Source organism: Ambystoma mexicanum (genome assembly GCF_040938575.1).
Source record: "Ambystoma mexicanum isolate Mex_15411 chromosome 12 unlocalized genomic scaffold, UKY_AmexF1_1 Mex_chr12_unloc.2, whole genome shotgun sequence".
Taxonomy (NCBI): Eukaryota; Metazoa; Chordata; class Amphibia; order Caudata; family Ambystomatidae; genus Ambystoma; species Ambystoma mexicanum.
The window spans coordinates 8,726,930-8,740,228 of record NW_027182323.1 but is presented as its reverse complement, the minus strand read 5'-3'; the positions used below and the strand labels follow the sequence as shown (position 1 = coordinate 8,740,228).

At 43.1% G+C, this 13,299-nt stretch overlaps 1 non-coding gene across 1 annotated transcript; it reads left to right on the top strand.

The window, feature by feature from the left end:
• The first annotated feature begins 3,527 nt into the window (after window positions 1–3,527).
• Window positions 3,528–3,613, top strand: TRNAY-GUA (transfer RNA tyrosine (anticodon GUA)). The gene is given in 2 exon segments: window positions 3,528–3,564; window positions 3,578–3,613. It is a non-coding gene; the product is annotated as a tRNA-Tyr (tRNA).
• The last annotated feature ends 9,686 nt before the right edge of the window (window positions 3,614–13,299 follow it).

Here is a 13,299-nt window from a genome sequence, read left to right as displayed (position 1 = left end):
GTACCGAGAGAATCAGAAGAGACATGATGTGTTTCCTGTGGACGTGGCAGCCATTTTGTATTATGTGTAGGGAGGTCGCCAGTAACTCGTGCAGAAATACAGCTGGGCTACTATTGATAAAAAAAATCCCTGTTCTCTGGAAATGAAGTACCCCCTATAAATACAAACATGTTATTTTGTATGCTTATTTCATGAAAAACATCGCAGATTAAACAGAAAAAACACGTTCCCAGCGCAGGCAGGCTGCCTGGGGTTTCAAAGGATGAGGCTCGGTCCCGCGTAAAAGAGTTAGCATTCTGCATTTATGTACTTGGAAAAGAGCGACTGAGAAAGAACCAAGCAATCCCAATGTTTGTTGTATTGTAATACATAACTTACAAGCCACGATTCCAGTGTGGGAGAAATGAGCAAAAAAGGAATGGGTTAAACACAGAGAGCTACATAGCCTGATTCCACGGATCATGCATTAATCCTTTATTCAGGAAGGCACTATTGTGCTTCGCGGATGTTGCTCGGAGGTGGAGGGCATGACTTGTGGCAATGAGGTCGCGGGTTGAACCCCCCGCATTTCTAAGTGGCTTTTTTTTTTTGTAATGTGAAAGTTTTCGTATTTAAAAAATCGCAGAAATACACAGCAGATCATCTATATATCCACCACAGCTTAATATCAAATATGTTATTGCAATTTTTATTAAATGTAGTCACTGTTTGAAGGTGCATTGTTTTAAACACTTGATGTCAGAATAAGTATGCTTTTCTATCTTGTATTGTTTACAAATGTTAGACCGACAGGTGAATGTTTGGAGAGTAATGGGTGGATTGGGGGTTGGGGGGATAGAGTAATAGTGGAGTCATGGCAGGTAAGTGACAGGCTTGTAAACACTATGAAAACGCAGGACTGAAATACCACTATGTATTTTGCGGGATGGCTTGAAATCTGCACAAATTACACAATAAATACAGATTTTCAATGCATTCGTAATAGAAAGACATGATTCTATTAAAGTCATGGAGGCGAAAGATTATGCTCAACTCTTTACTTCTCGAGCAGCCAACAACTTTAAAAAACACAACCATATAAAGAAACAGCTAAAACTACAAATCCCATGAATTTTAGCGATATATGAGTTTGTATTTAATTGGTTCTTCTTTTATGTGACTTCTTGTAACCAATCATACACTAAAGTCCAGTATAACATCGTCTGCCTTCCTTCGGCCTCTTTCTTTCGCTGATCCATAACTGCGTCCCAACCAGTTAACGCTGGAAACCTCCACCACGTCTCTTTTACTCCTCATGTACTTGACGTCTTGGGTTCTGTACCTGCCAATTCACAAACAGCACCAATGAAAAACTCCACTATAAACTGGGTGGGCAATCGCAAAAGAACATGTCAGAAATTAAATTCCAAACTTCCTTATAATCAGTAATTCCGATCACAGTCATTCCAGTCTATTTACGCAATTGATAGGGTGGGATAATCCTTTGCCTCAGTATCTTTAATATAATCATGACTTTCTATTACAAATGTATTGAAAATCAGTATTCTATGTCAAGACGGGTAGGCTCGGATTATGCTTGTTCCAAGCTTACTCACTACCAACGTAGTCACCTGGCCGATTGGTCTAAAATAAAAGTTCTTAAAAGTCGACTTGTTGGACCAAACCCCTGCCTTCAAAATGTCCGCTAGGCATGCCCCCATTCTGAATGCTGTGGATGCCATGGCACCCCTAACCGAATGTGCTCCGAAATGACTTGTACCTATGCCAGCTTGGCTCATGCACCACTTCACCCATCTTGCCAAGGTAGCTGTCCAAACTGCCATAAAGGGTTTCCTTATCACAATTGTGATTCCACTGTGGACCTGAACTGTGTTGAGTTACTTTCATACAGCTTCAAACCACTGACTGGACATAATTTGGGCCCTTCTGGAAATGCTGCATAATCGACTGTCCTGATCCCTGTGTTAGTTCTCTTTGTTATATGAAAGGGAACGCCTGTCGGCGAAAACAATTTCCAGTCCACTTCCTGAGCCCTGATGTCCGAGACCCTTTTGCACGATATTAAGCAGAGCAGGGTAGTCAGATTAGCCCACAGAGCCTTCCTGGACAGACCGCCATTATCCGGCCAGGACTCAAACAATCTCAACACCCCACTAACGTCCCAAAGACGGTGATATCTCAGAGCCGGTGGTATCATACTTTTTATTCCTTTGAGTACTCTACACGTCAGTGGATGTTCGCCCAAGGGGTGACTTTCTATGTTTTCATGCCCTACCGAAATCGCTGAACGATATGTGTAAATAGTCCAGTATACTCTACCCTGAGCTGCCTGATTGACCAGGAATTTCACCACATCGACTACATCTGTTTGAACAGGATGTATTTCCCTCTCCATGCACCATTTACTCCACTTATCCCAAGCACCTCTGTAGGCCTTCTTGGTTTTGGGAGCCCAGGATTCTCTAATGAATTTCTAAGCCTCTCCCGAAAGTCCTGGTTTTGCCCAAGATCCCCCGAAATCGCCCACGCCACCAGGGTCGCCCCTTCCTTGTCCCAGTACTATCAAAGGTAAAATGTGGGCAAATGAGTGGAGAGGTTCTACAATAGACCATAAAGCCAGAGGAGGATTAGGTTGGTCGAAGACAAGGAGATCACGAGAAACAGCTCTTTGTTCAAACACCTGGTCGAGAGAGAGGACTGTGAATCACCTCCGCCGGAACTAGAACCAGATCTGCAGCACCGGGAGCCTCGGGACAACCTTTGGGTCCCGCCCAGTGGAGGTGCAGCTCGAGGTGGACTGTTGGGTAACCCGCTAGGAGGTAGTGGCACCAGTGAAATGGGCACCAGACCCCAACAAGTAACAAGGAAGCCGCTGGGTCGAAGAGTGCTGATTCAGAGTTTTGAACATTTGTCCAGGGGTGGTGTTACGATCCCCTGTGCTTTTAAGCCCAAGGCCCCCTGTTGGGGGCGTGTTAAGTGTGACATTGGGTTAGTGAGAGGAGGACTGGCGAAAGGAAGCCAGTTCAATGTTAGCAGTTAAAAAGATAGTTGTTGCAATCTCCTCTCCGACTGTGCGTCCTTTTTGTACTACGCAGGTACAATGGTTCAGAATATATTATGAACTCAAATTACGTAAGATTTACATTCAACATTGTATAGCTTTGCAGTGGGCATTTAGTGTTTCAGCAGCTTGCTGGCTGGCAAGTCTGTTAATCGGCGGCTATTAAGCCCCATCTGTATCAACTGTTACATCATTATGCCATTTTAATAGAAACATAGGCAATATAAGAAATCCGAAGACAGCAGTATACAGCTATATTTGCAGGATGTATCTTAGTCACTTTCACTCTCAATTTTCTCTTAAAATGTTTCCCTTTTTCACTTACCAAATATAGAAAGGGCCAGGGATTTGTTTAGAGGTACATTTTACGGTATATTGCTTTGAGAAATAGATTTATAAAACAGAAGGAACAACATTCTGTGATGAGATACAAAAATATGCTATTGATAGTGGACAAAGCAAGGAGCCTTCGATAGCTCAGTTGGTAGAGCGGAGGACTGTAGTGGAAATTCAGATATCCTTAGGTCGCTGGTTCAAATCCGGCTCGAAGGACATTTTATTTTTGGTAGCATTTTAAGAATTACCAAATTCTTATACCAACAGAACAGGGTGCTTTACGTGGAGGGAGGGGTGCTGGGGTAGTAGAAGTACCGAGAGAATCAGAAGAGACATGATGTGTTTCCTGTGGACGTGGCAGCCATTTTGTATTATGTGTAGGGACGTCGCCAGTAACTCGTGCAGAAATACAGCTGGGCTCCAATTGATAAAAAAAACCCTGTTCTCTGGAAATGAAGTACCCCCTATAAATACAAACACGTTATTTTGTATGCTTATTTCATGAAAAACATCGCAGATTAAACAGAAAAAACACGTTCCTAGCGCAGGCAGGCTGCCTGGGGTTTCAAAGGATGAGGCTCGGTCCCGCGTAAAAGAGTTAGCATTCTGCATTTATGTACTGGGAAAAGAGCGACTGAGAAAGAACCAAGCAATCCCAATGTTTGTTGTATTGTAATACATACCTTACAAGCCACGATTCCAGTGTGGGTGAAATGAGCAAAAAAGGAATGGGTTAAACACAGAGAGCTACGTAGCCTGGTTCCACGGATCATGCATTAATCCTTTATTCAGGAAGGCACTATTGTGCTTCGCGGATGTTGCTCGGAGTTGGAGGGCATGACTTGTGGCAATGAGGTCGCGGGTTGAACCCCCCGCATTTCTAAGTGGCTTTTTTTTTTGTAATGTGAAAGTTTTCGTATTTAAAAAATCGCAGAAATACACAGCAGATCATCTATATATCCACCACAGCTTAATATCAAATATGTTATTGCAATTTTTATTAAATGTAGTCAGTGTTTGAAGGTGCATTGTTTTAAACACTTGATGTCAGAATAAGTATGCTTTTCTATCTTGTATTGTTTACAAATGTTAGACCGACAGGTGAATGTTTGGAGAGTAATGGGTGGATTGGGGGTTGGGGGGATAGAGTAATAGTGGAGTCATGGCAGGTAAGTGACAGGCTTGTAAACACTATGAAAACGCAGGACTGAAATACCACTATGTTTTTTGCGGGATGGCTTGAAATCTGCACCAATTACACAATAAATACAGATTTTCAATGCATTCGTAATAGAAAGACATGATTCTATTAAAGTCATGGAGGCGAAAGATTATGCTCAACTCTTTACTTCTCGAGCAGCCAACAACTTTAAAAAACACAACCATAAAAAGAAACAGCTAAAACTACAAATCCCATGAATTTTAGCGATATATGAGTTTGTATTTAATTGGTTCTTCTTTTATGTGACTTCTTGTAACCAATCATACACTAAAGTCCAGTATAACATCGTCTGCCTTCCTTCGGCCTCTTTCTTTCGCTGATCCATAACTGCGTCCCAACCAGTTAACGCTGGAAAACTCCACCAAGTCTCTTTTACTCCTCATGTACTTGACGTCTTGGGTTCTGTACCTGCCAATTCACAAACAGCACCAATGAAAAACTCCACTATAAACTGGGTGGGCAATCGCAAAAGAACATGTCAGAAATTAAATTCCAAACTTCCTTATAATCAGTAATTCCGATCACAGTCATTCCAGTCTATTTACGCAATTGATAGGGTGGGATAATCCTTTGCCTCAGTATCTTTAATAGAATCATGACTTTCTATTACAAATGTATTGAAAATCAGTATTCTATGTCAAGACGGGTAGGCTCGGATTATGCTTGTTCCAAGCTTACTCACTACCAACGTAGTCACCTGGCCGATTGGTCTAAAATAAAAGTTCTTAAAAGTCGACTTGTTGGACCAAACCCCTGCCTTCAAAATGTCCGCTAGGCATGCCCCCATTCTGAATGCTGTGGATGCCATGGCACCCCTAACCGAATGTGCTCCGAAATGACTTGTACCTACGCCAGCTTGGCTCTTGCACCACTTCACCCATCTTGCCAAGGTAGCTGTCCAAACTGCCATAAAGGGTTTCCTTATCACAATTGTGATTCCACTGTGGACCTGAACTGTGTTGAGTTACTTTCATACAGCTTCAAACCACTGACTGGACATAATTTGGGCCCTTCTGGAAATGCTGCATAATCGACTGTCCTGATCCCTGTGTTAGTTCTCTTTGTTATATGAAAGGGAACGCCTGTCGGCGAAAACAATTTCCAGTCCACTTCCTGAGCCCTGATGTCCGAGACCCTTTTGCACGATATTAAGCAGAGCAGGGTAGTCAGATTAGCCCACAGAGCCTTCCTGGACAGACCGCCATTATCCGGCCAGGACTCAAACAATCTCAACACCCCACTAACGTCCCAAAGACGGTGATATCTCAGAGCCGGTGGTATCATACTTTTTATTCCTTTGAGTACTCTACACGCCAGTGGATGTTCGCCCAAGGGGTGACTTTCTACGTTTTCATGCCCTACCGAAATCGCTGAACGATATGTGTAAATAGTCCAGTATACTCTACCCTGAGCTGCCTGATTGACCAGGAATTTCACCACATCGACTACATCTGTTTGAACAGGATGTATTTCCCTCTCCATGCACCATTTACTCCACTTATCCCAAGCACCTCTGTAGGCCTTCTTGGTTTTGGGAGCCCAGGATTCTCTGATGAATTTCTAAGCCTCTCCCGAAAGTCCTGGTTTTGCCCAAGATCCCCCGAAATCGCCCACGCCACCAGGGTCGCCCCTTCCTTGTCCCAGTACTATCAAAGGTAAAATGTGGGCAAATGAGTGGAGAGGTTCTACAATAGACCATAAAGCCAGAGGAGGATTAGGTTGGTCGAAGACAAGGAGATCACGAGAAACAGCTCTTTGTTCAAACACCTGGTCGAGAGAGAGGACTGTGAATCACCTCCGCCGGAACTAGAACCAGATCTGCAGCACCGGGAGCCTCGGGACAACCTTTGGGTCCCGCCCAGTGGAGGTGCAGCTCGAGGTGGACTGTTGGGTAACCCGCTAGGAGGTAGTGGCACCAGTGAAATGGGCACCAGACCCCAACAAGTAACAAGGAAGCCGCTGGGTCGAAGAGTGCTGATTCAGAGTTTTGAACATTTGTCCAGGGGTGGTGTTACGATCCCCTGTGCTTTTAAGCCCAAGGCCCCCTGTTGGGGGCGTGTTAAGTGTGACATTGGGTTAGTGAGAGGAGGACTGGCGAAAGGAAGCCAGTTCAATGTTAGCAGTTAAAAAGATAGTTGTTGCAATCTCCTCTCCGACTGTGCGTCCTTTTTGTACTACGCAGGTACAATGGTTCAGAATATATTATGAACTCAAATTACGTAAGATTTACATTCAACATTGTATAGCTTTGCAGTGGGCATTTAGTGTTTCAGCAGCTTGCTGGCTGGCAAGTCTGTTAATCGGCGGCTATTAAGCACCATCTGTATCAACTGTTACATCATTATGCCATTTTAATAGAAACATAGGCAATATAAGAAATCCGAAGACAGCAGTATACAGCTATATTTGCAGGATGTATCTTAGTCACTTTCACTCTCAATTTTCTCTTAAAATGTTTCCCTTTTTCACTTACCAAATATAGAAAGGGCCAGGGATTTGTTTAGAGGTACATTTTACTGTATATTGCTTTGAGAAATAGATTTATAAAACAGAAGGAACAACATTCTGTGATGAGATACAAAAATATGCTATTGATAGTGTACAAAGCAAGGAGCTTTTGATAGCTCAGTTGGTAGAGCGGAGGACTGTAGTGGAAATTCAGATATCCTTAGGTCGCTGGTTCAAATCCGGCTCGAAGGACATTTTATTTTTGGTAGCATTTTAAGAATTACCAAATTCTTATACCAACAGAACAGGGTGCTTTACGTGGAGGGAGGGGTGCTGGGGTAGTAGAAGTACCGAGAGAATCAGAAGAGACATGATGTGTTTCCTGTGGACGTGGCAGCCATTTTGTATTATGTGTAGGGACGTCGCCAGTAACTCGTGCAGAAATACAGCTGGGCTCCAATTGATAAAAAAAACCCTGTTCTCTGGAAATGAAGTACCCCCTATAAATACAAACACGTTATTTTGTATGCTTATTTCATGAAAAACATCGCAGATTAAACAGAAAAAACACGTTCCTAGCGCAGGCAGGCTGCCTGGGGTTTCAAAGGATGAGGCTCGGTCCCGCGTAAAAGAGTTAGCATTCTGCATTTATGTACTGGGAAAAGAGCGACTGAGAAAGAACCAAGCAATCCCAATGTTTGTTGTATTGTAATACATACCTTTCAAGCCACGATTCCAGTGTGGGTGAAATGAGCAAAAAAGGAATGGGTTAAACACAGAGAGCTACGTAGCCTGGTTCCACGGATCATGCATTAATCCTTTATTCAGGAAGGCACTATTGTGCTTCGCGGATGTTGCTCGGAGGTGGAGGGCATGACTTGTGGCAATGAGGTCGCGGGTTGAACCCCCCGCATTTCTAAGTGGCTTTTTTTTTTGTAATGTGAAAGTTTTCGTATTTAAAAAATCGCAGAAATACACAGCAGATCATCTATATATCCACCACAGCTTAATATCAAATATGTTATTGCAATTTTTATTAAATGTAGTCAGTGTTTGAAGGTGCATTGTTTTAAACACTTGATGTCAGAATAAGTATGCTTTTCTATCTTGTATTGTTTACAAATGTTAGACCGACAGGTGAATGTTTGGAGAGTAATGGGTGGATTGGGGGTTGGGGGGATAGAGTAATAGTGGAGTCATGGCAGGTAAGTGACAGGCTTGTAAACACTATGAAAACGCGGGACTGAAATACCGCTATGTTTTTTGCGGGATGGCTTGAAATCTGCACAAATTACACAATAAATACAGATTTTCAATGCATTCGTAATAGAAAGACATGATTCTATTAAAGTCATGGAGGCGAAAGATTATGCTCAACTCTTTACTTCTCGAGCAGCCAACAACTTTAAAAAACACAACCATAAAAAGAAACAGCTAAAACTACAAATCCCATGAATTTTAGCGATATATGAGTTTGTATTTAATTGGTTCTTCTTTTATGTGACTTCTTGTAACCAATCATACACTAAAGTCCAGTATAACATCGTCTGCCTTCCTTCGGCCTCTTTCTTTCGCTGATCCATAACTGCGTCCCAACCAGTTAACGCTGGAAACCTCCACCACGTCTCTTTTACTCCTCATGTACTTGACGTCTTGGGTTCTGTACCTGCCAATTCACAAACAGCACCAATGAAAAACTCCACTATAAACTGGGTGGGCAATCGCAAAAGAACATGTCAGAAATTAAATTCCAAATTCCTTATAATCAGTAATTCCGATCACAGTCATTCCAGTCTATTTACGCAATTGATAGGGTGGGATAATCCTTTGCCTCAGTATCTTTAATAGAATCATGACTTTCTATTACAAATGTATTGAAAATCAGTATTCTATGTCAAGACGGGTAGGCTCGGATTATGCTTGTTCCAAGCTTACTCACTACCAACGTAGTCACCTGGCCGATTGGTCTAAAATAAAAGTTCTTAAAAGTCGACTTGTTGGACCAAACCCCTGCCTTCAAAATGTCCGCTAGGCATGCCCCCATTCTGAATGCTGTGGATGCCATGGCACCCCTAACCCAATGTGCTCCGAAATGACTTGTACCTACGCCAGCTTGGCTCATGCACCACTTCACCCATCTTGCCAAGGTAGCTGTCCAAACTGCCATAAAGGGTTTCCTTATCACAATTGTGATTCCACTGTGGACCTGAACTGTGTTGAGTTACTTTCATACAGCTTCAAACCACTGACTGGACATAATTTGGGCCCTTCTGGAAATGCTGCATAATCGACTGTCCTGATCCCTGTGTTAGTTCTCTTTGTTATATGAAAGGGAACGCCTGTCGGCGAAAACAATTTCCAGTCCACTTCCTGAGCCCTGATGTCCGAGACCCTTTTGCACGATATTAAGCAGAGCAGGGTAGTCAGATTAGCCCACAGAGCCTTCCTGGACAGACCGCCATTATCCGGCCAGGACTCAAACAATCTCAACACCCCACTAACGTCCCAAAGACGGTGATATCTCAGAGCCGATGGTATCATACTTTTTATTCCTTTGAGTACTCTACACGCCAGTGGATGTTCGCCCAAGGGGTGACTTTCTACGTTTTCATGCCCTACCGAAATCGCTGAACGATATGTGTAAATAGTCCAGTATACTCTACCCTGAGCTGCCTGATTGACCAGGAATTTCACCACATCGACTACATCTGTTTGAACAGGATGTATTTCCCTCTCCATGCACCATTTACTCCACTTATCCCAAGCACCTCTGTAGGCCTTCTTGGTTTTGGGAGCCCAGGATTCTCTGATGAATTTCTAAGCCTCTCCCGAAAGTCCTGGTTTTGCCCAAGATCCCCCGAAATCGCCCACGCCACCAGGGTCGCCCCTTCCTTGTCCCAGTACTATCAAAGGTAAAATGTGGGCAAATGAGTGGAGAGGTTCTACAATAGACCATAAAGCCAGAGGAGGATTAGGTTGGTCGAAGACAAGGAGATCACGAGAAACAGCTCTTTGTTCAAACACCTGGTCGAGAGAGAGGACTGTGAATCACCTCCGCCGGAACTAGAACCAGATCTGCAGCACCGGGAGCCTCGGGACAACCTTTGGGTCCCGCCCAGTGGAGGTGCAGCTCGAGGTGGACTGTTGGGTAACCCGCTAGGAGGTAGTGGCACCAATGAAATGGGCACCAGACCCCAACAAGTAACAAGGAAGCCGCTGGGTCGAAGAATGCTGATTCAGAGTTTTGAACATTTGTCCAGGGGTGGTGTTACGATCCCCTGTGCTTTTAAGCCCAAGGCCCCCTGTTGGGGGCGTGTTAAGTGTGACATTGGGTTAGTGAGAGGAGGACTGGCGAAAGGAAGCCAGTTCAATGTTAGCAGTTAAAAAGATAGTTGTTGCAATCTCCTCTCCGACTGTGCGTCCTTTTTGTACTACGCAGGTACAATGGTTCAGAATATATTATGAACTCAAATTACGTAAGATTTACATTCAACATTGTATAGCTTTGCAGTGGGCATTTAGTGTTTCAGCAGCTTGCTGGCTGGCGAGTCTGTTAATCGGCGGCTATTAAGCCCCATCTGTATCAACTGTTACTTCATTATGCCATTTTAATAGAAACATAGGCAATACAAGAAATCCGAAGACAGCAGTATACAGCTATATTTGCAGGATGTATCTTAGTCACTTTCACTCTCAATTTTCTCTTAAAATGTTTCCCTTTTTCACTTACCAAATATAGAAAGGGCCAGGGATTTGTTTAGAGGTACATTTTACTGTATATTGCTTTGAGAAATAGATTTATAAAACAGAAGGAACAACATTCTGTGATGAGATACAAAAATATGCTATTGATAGCGTACAAAGCAAGGAGCCTTCGATAGCTCAGTTGGTAGAGCGGAGGACTGTAGTGGAAATTCAGATATCCTTAGGTCCCTGATTCAAATCTGGCTCGAAGGACATTTTATTTTTGGTAGCATTTTAAGAATTACCAAATTCTTATACCAACAGAACAGGGTGCTTTACGTGGAGGGAGGGGTGCTGGGGTAGTAGAAGTACCGAGAGAATCAGAAGAGACATGATGTGTTTCCTGTGGACGTGGCAGCCATTTTGTATTATGTGTAGGGAGGTCGCCAGTAACTCGTGCAGAAATACAGCTGGGCCCCTATTGATAAAAAAAACCCTGTTCTCTGGAAATGAAGTACCCCCTATAAATACAAACACGTTATTTTGTATGCTTATTTCATGAAAAACATCGCAGATTAAACAGAAAGAACACGTTCCCAGCGCAGGCAGGCTGCCTGGGGTTTCAAAGGATGAGGCTCGGTCCCGCGTAAAAGAGTTAGCATTCTGCATTTATGTACTGGGAAAAGAGCGACTGAGAAAGAACCAAGCAATCCCAATGTTTGTTGTATTGTAATACATACCTTACAAGCCACGATTCCAGTGTGGGTGAAATGAGCAAAAAAGGAATGGGTTAAACACAGAGAGCTACGTAGCCTGGTTCCACGGATCATGCATTAATCCTTTATTCAGGAAGGCACTATTGTGCTTCGCGGATGTTGCTCGGAGGTGGAGGGCATGACTTGTGGCAATGAGGTCGCGGGTTGAACCCCCCGCATTTCTAAGTGGCTTTTTTTTTTGTAATGTGAAAGTTTTCGTATTTAAAAAATCGCAGAAATACACAGCAGATCATCTATATATCCACCACAGCTTAATATCAAATATGTTATTGCAATTTTTATTAAATGTAGTCAGTGTTTGAAGGTGCATTGTTTTAAACACTTGATGTCAGAATAAGTATGCTTTTCTATCTTGTATTGTTTACAAATGTTAGACCGACAGGTGAATGTTTGGAGAGTAATGGGTGGATTGGGGGTTGGGGGGATAGAGTAATAGTGCAGTCATGGCAGGTAAGTGACAGGCTTGTAAACACTATGAAAACGCGGGACTGAAATACCACTATGTTTTTTGCGGGATGGCTTGAAATCTGCACAAATTACACAATAAATACAGATTTTCAATGCATTCGTAATAGAAAGACATGATTCTATTAAAGTCATGGAGGCGAAAGATTATGCTCAACTCTTTACTTCTCGAGCAGCCAACAACTTTAAAAAACACAACCATAAAAAGAAACAGCTAAAACTACAAATCCCATGAATTTTAGCGATATATGAGTTTGTATTTAATTGGTTCTTCTTTTATGTGACTTCTTGTAACCAATCATACACTAAAGTCCAGTATAACATCGTCTGCCTTCCTTCGGCCTCTTTCATTCGCTGATACATAACTGCGTCCCAACCAGTTAACGCTGGAAACCTCCACCACGTCTCTTTTACTCCTCATGTACTTGACGTCTTGGGTTCTGTACCTGCCAATTCACAAACAGCACCAATGAAAAACTCCACTATAAACTGGGTGGGCAATCGCAAAAGAACATGTCAGAAATTAAATTCCAAACTTCCTTATAATCAGTAATTCCGATCACAGTCATTCCAGTCTATTTACGCAATTGATAGGGTGGGATAATCCTTTGCCTCAGTATCTTTAATATAATCATGACTTTCTATTACAAATGTATTGAAAATCAGTATTCTATGTCAAGACGGGTAGGCTCGGATTATGCTTGTTCCAAGCTTACTCACTACCAACGTAGTCACCTGGCCGATTGGTCTAAAATAAAAGTTCTTAAAAGTCGACTTGTTGGACCAAACCCCTGCCTTCAAAATGTCCGCTAGGCATGCCCCCATTCTGAATGCTGTGGATGCCATGGCACCCCTAACCGAATGTGCTCCGAAATGACTTGTACCTATGCCAGCTTGGCTCATGCACCACTTCACCCATCTTGCCAAGGTAGCTGTCCAAACTGCCATAAAGGGTTTCCTTATCACAATTGTGATTCCACTGTGGACCTGAACTGTGTTGAGTTACTTTCATACAGCTTCAAACCACTGACTGGACATAATTTGGGCCCTTCTGGAAATGCTGCATAATCGACTGTCCTGATCCCTGTGTTAGTTCTCTTTGTTATATGAAAGGGAACGCCTGTCGGCGAAAACAATTTCCAGTCCACTTCCTGAGCCCTGATGTCCGAGACCCTTTTGCACGATATTAAGCAGAGCAGGGTAGTCAGATTAGCCCACAGAGCCTTCCTGGACAGACCGCCATTATCCGGCCAGGACTCAAACAATCTCAACACCCCACTAACGTCCCAAAGACGGTGATATCTCAG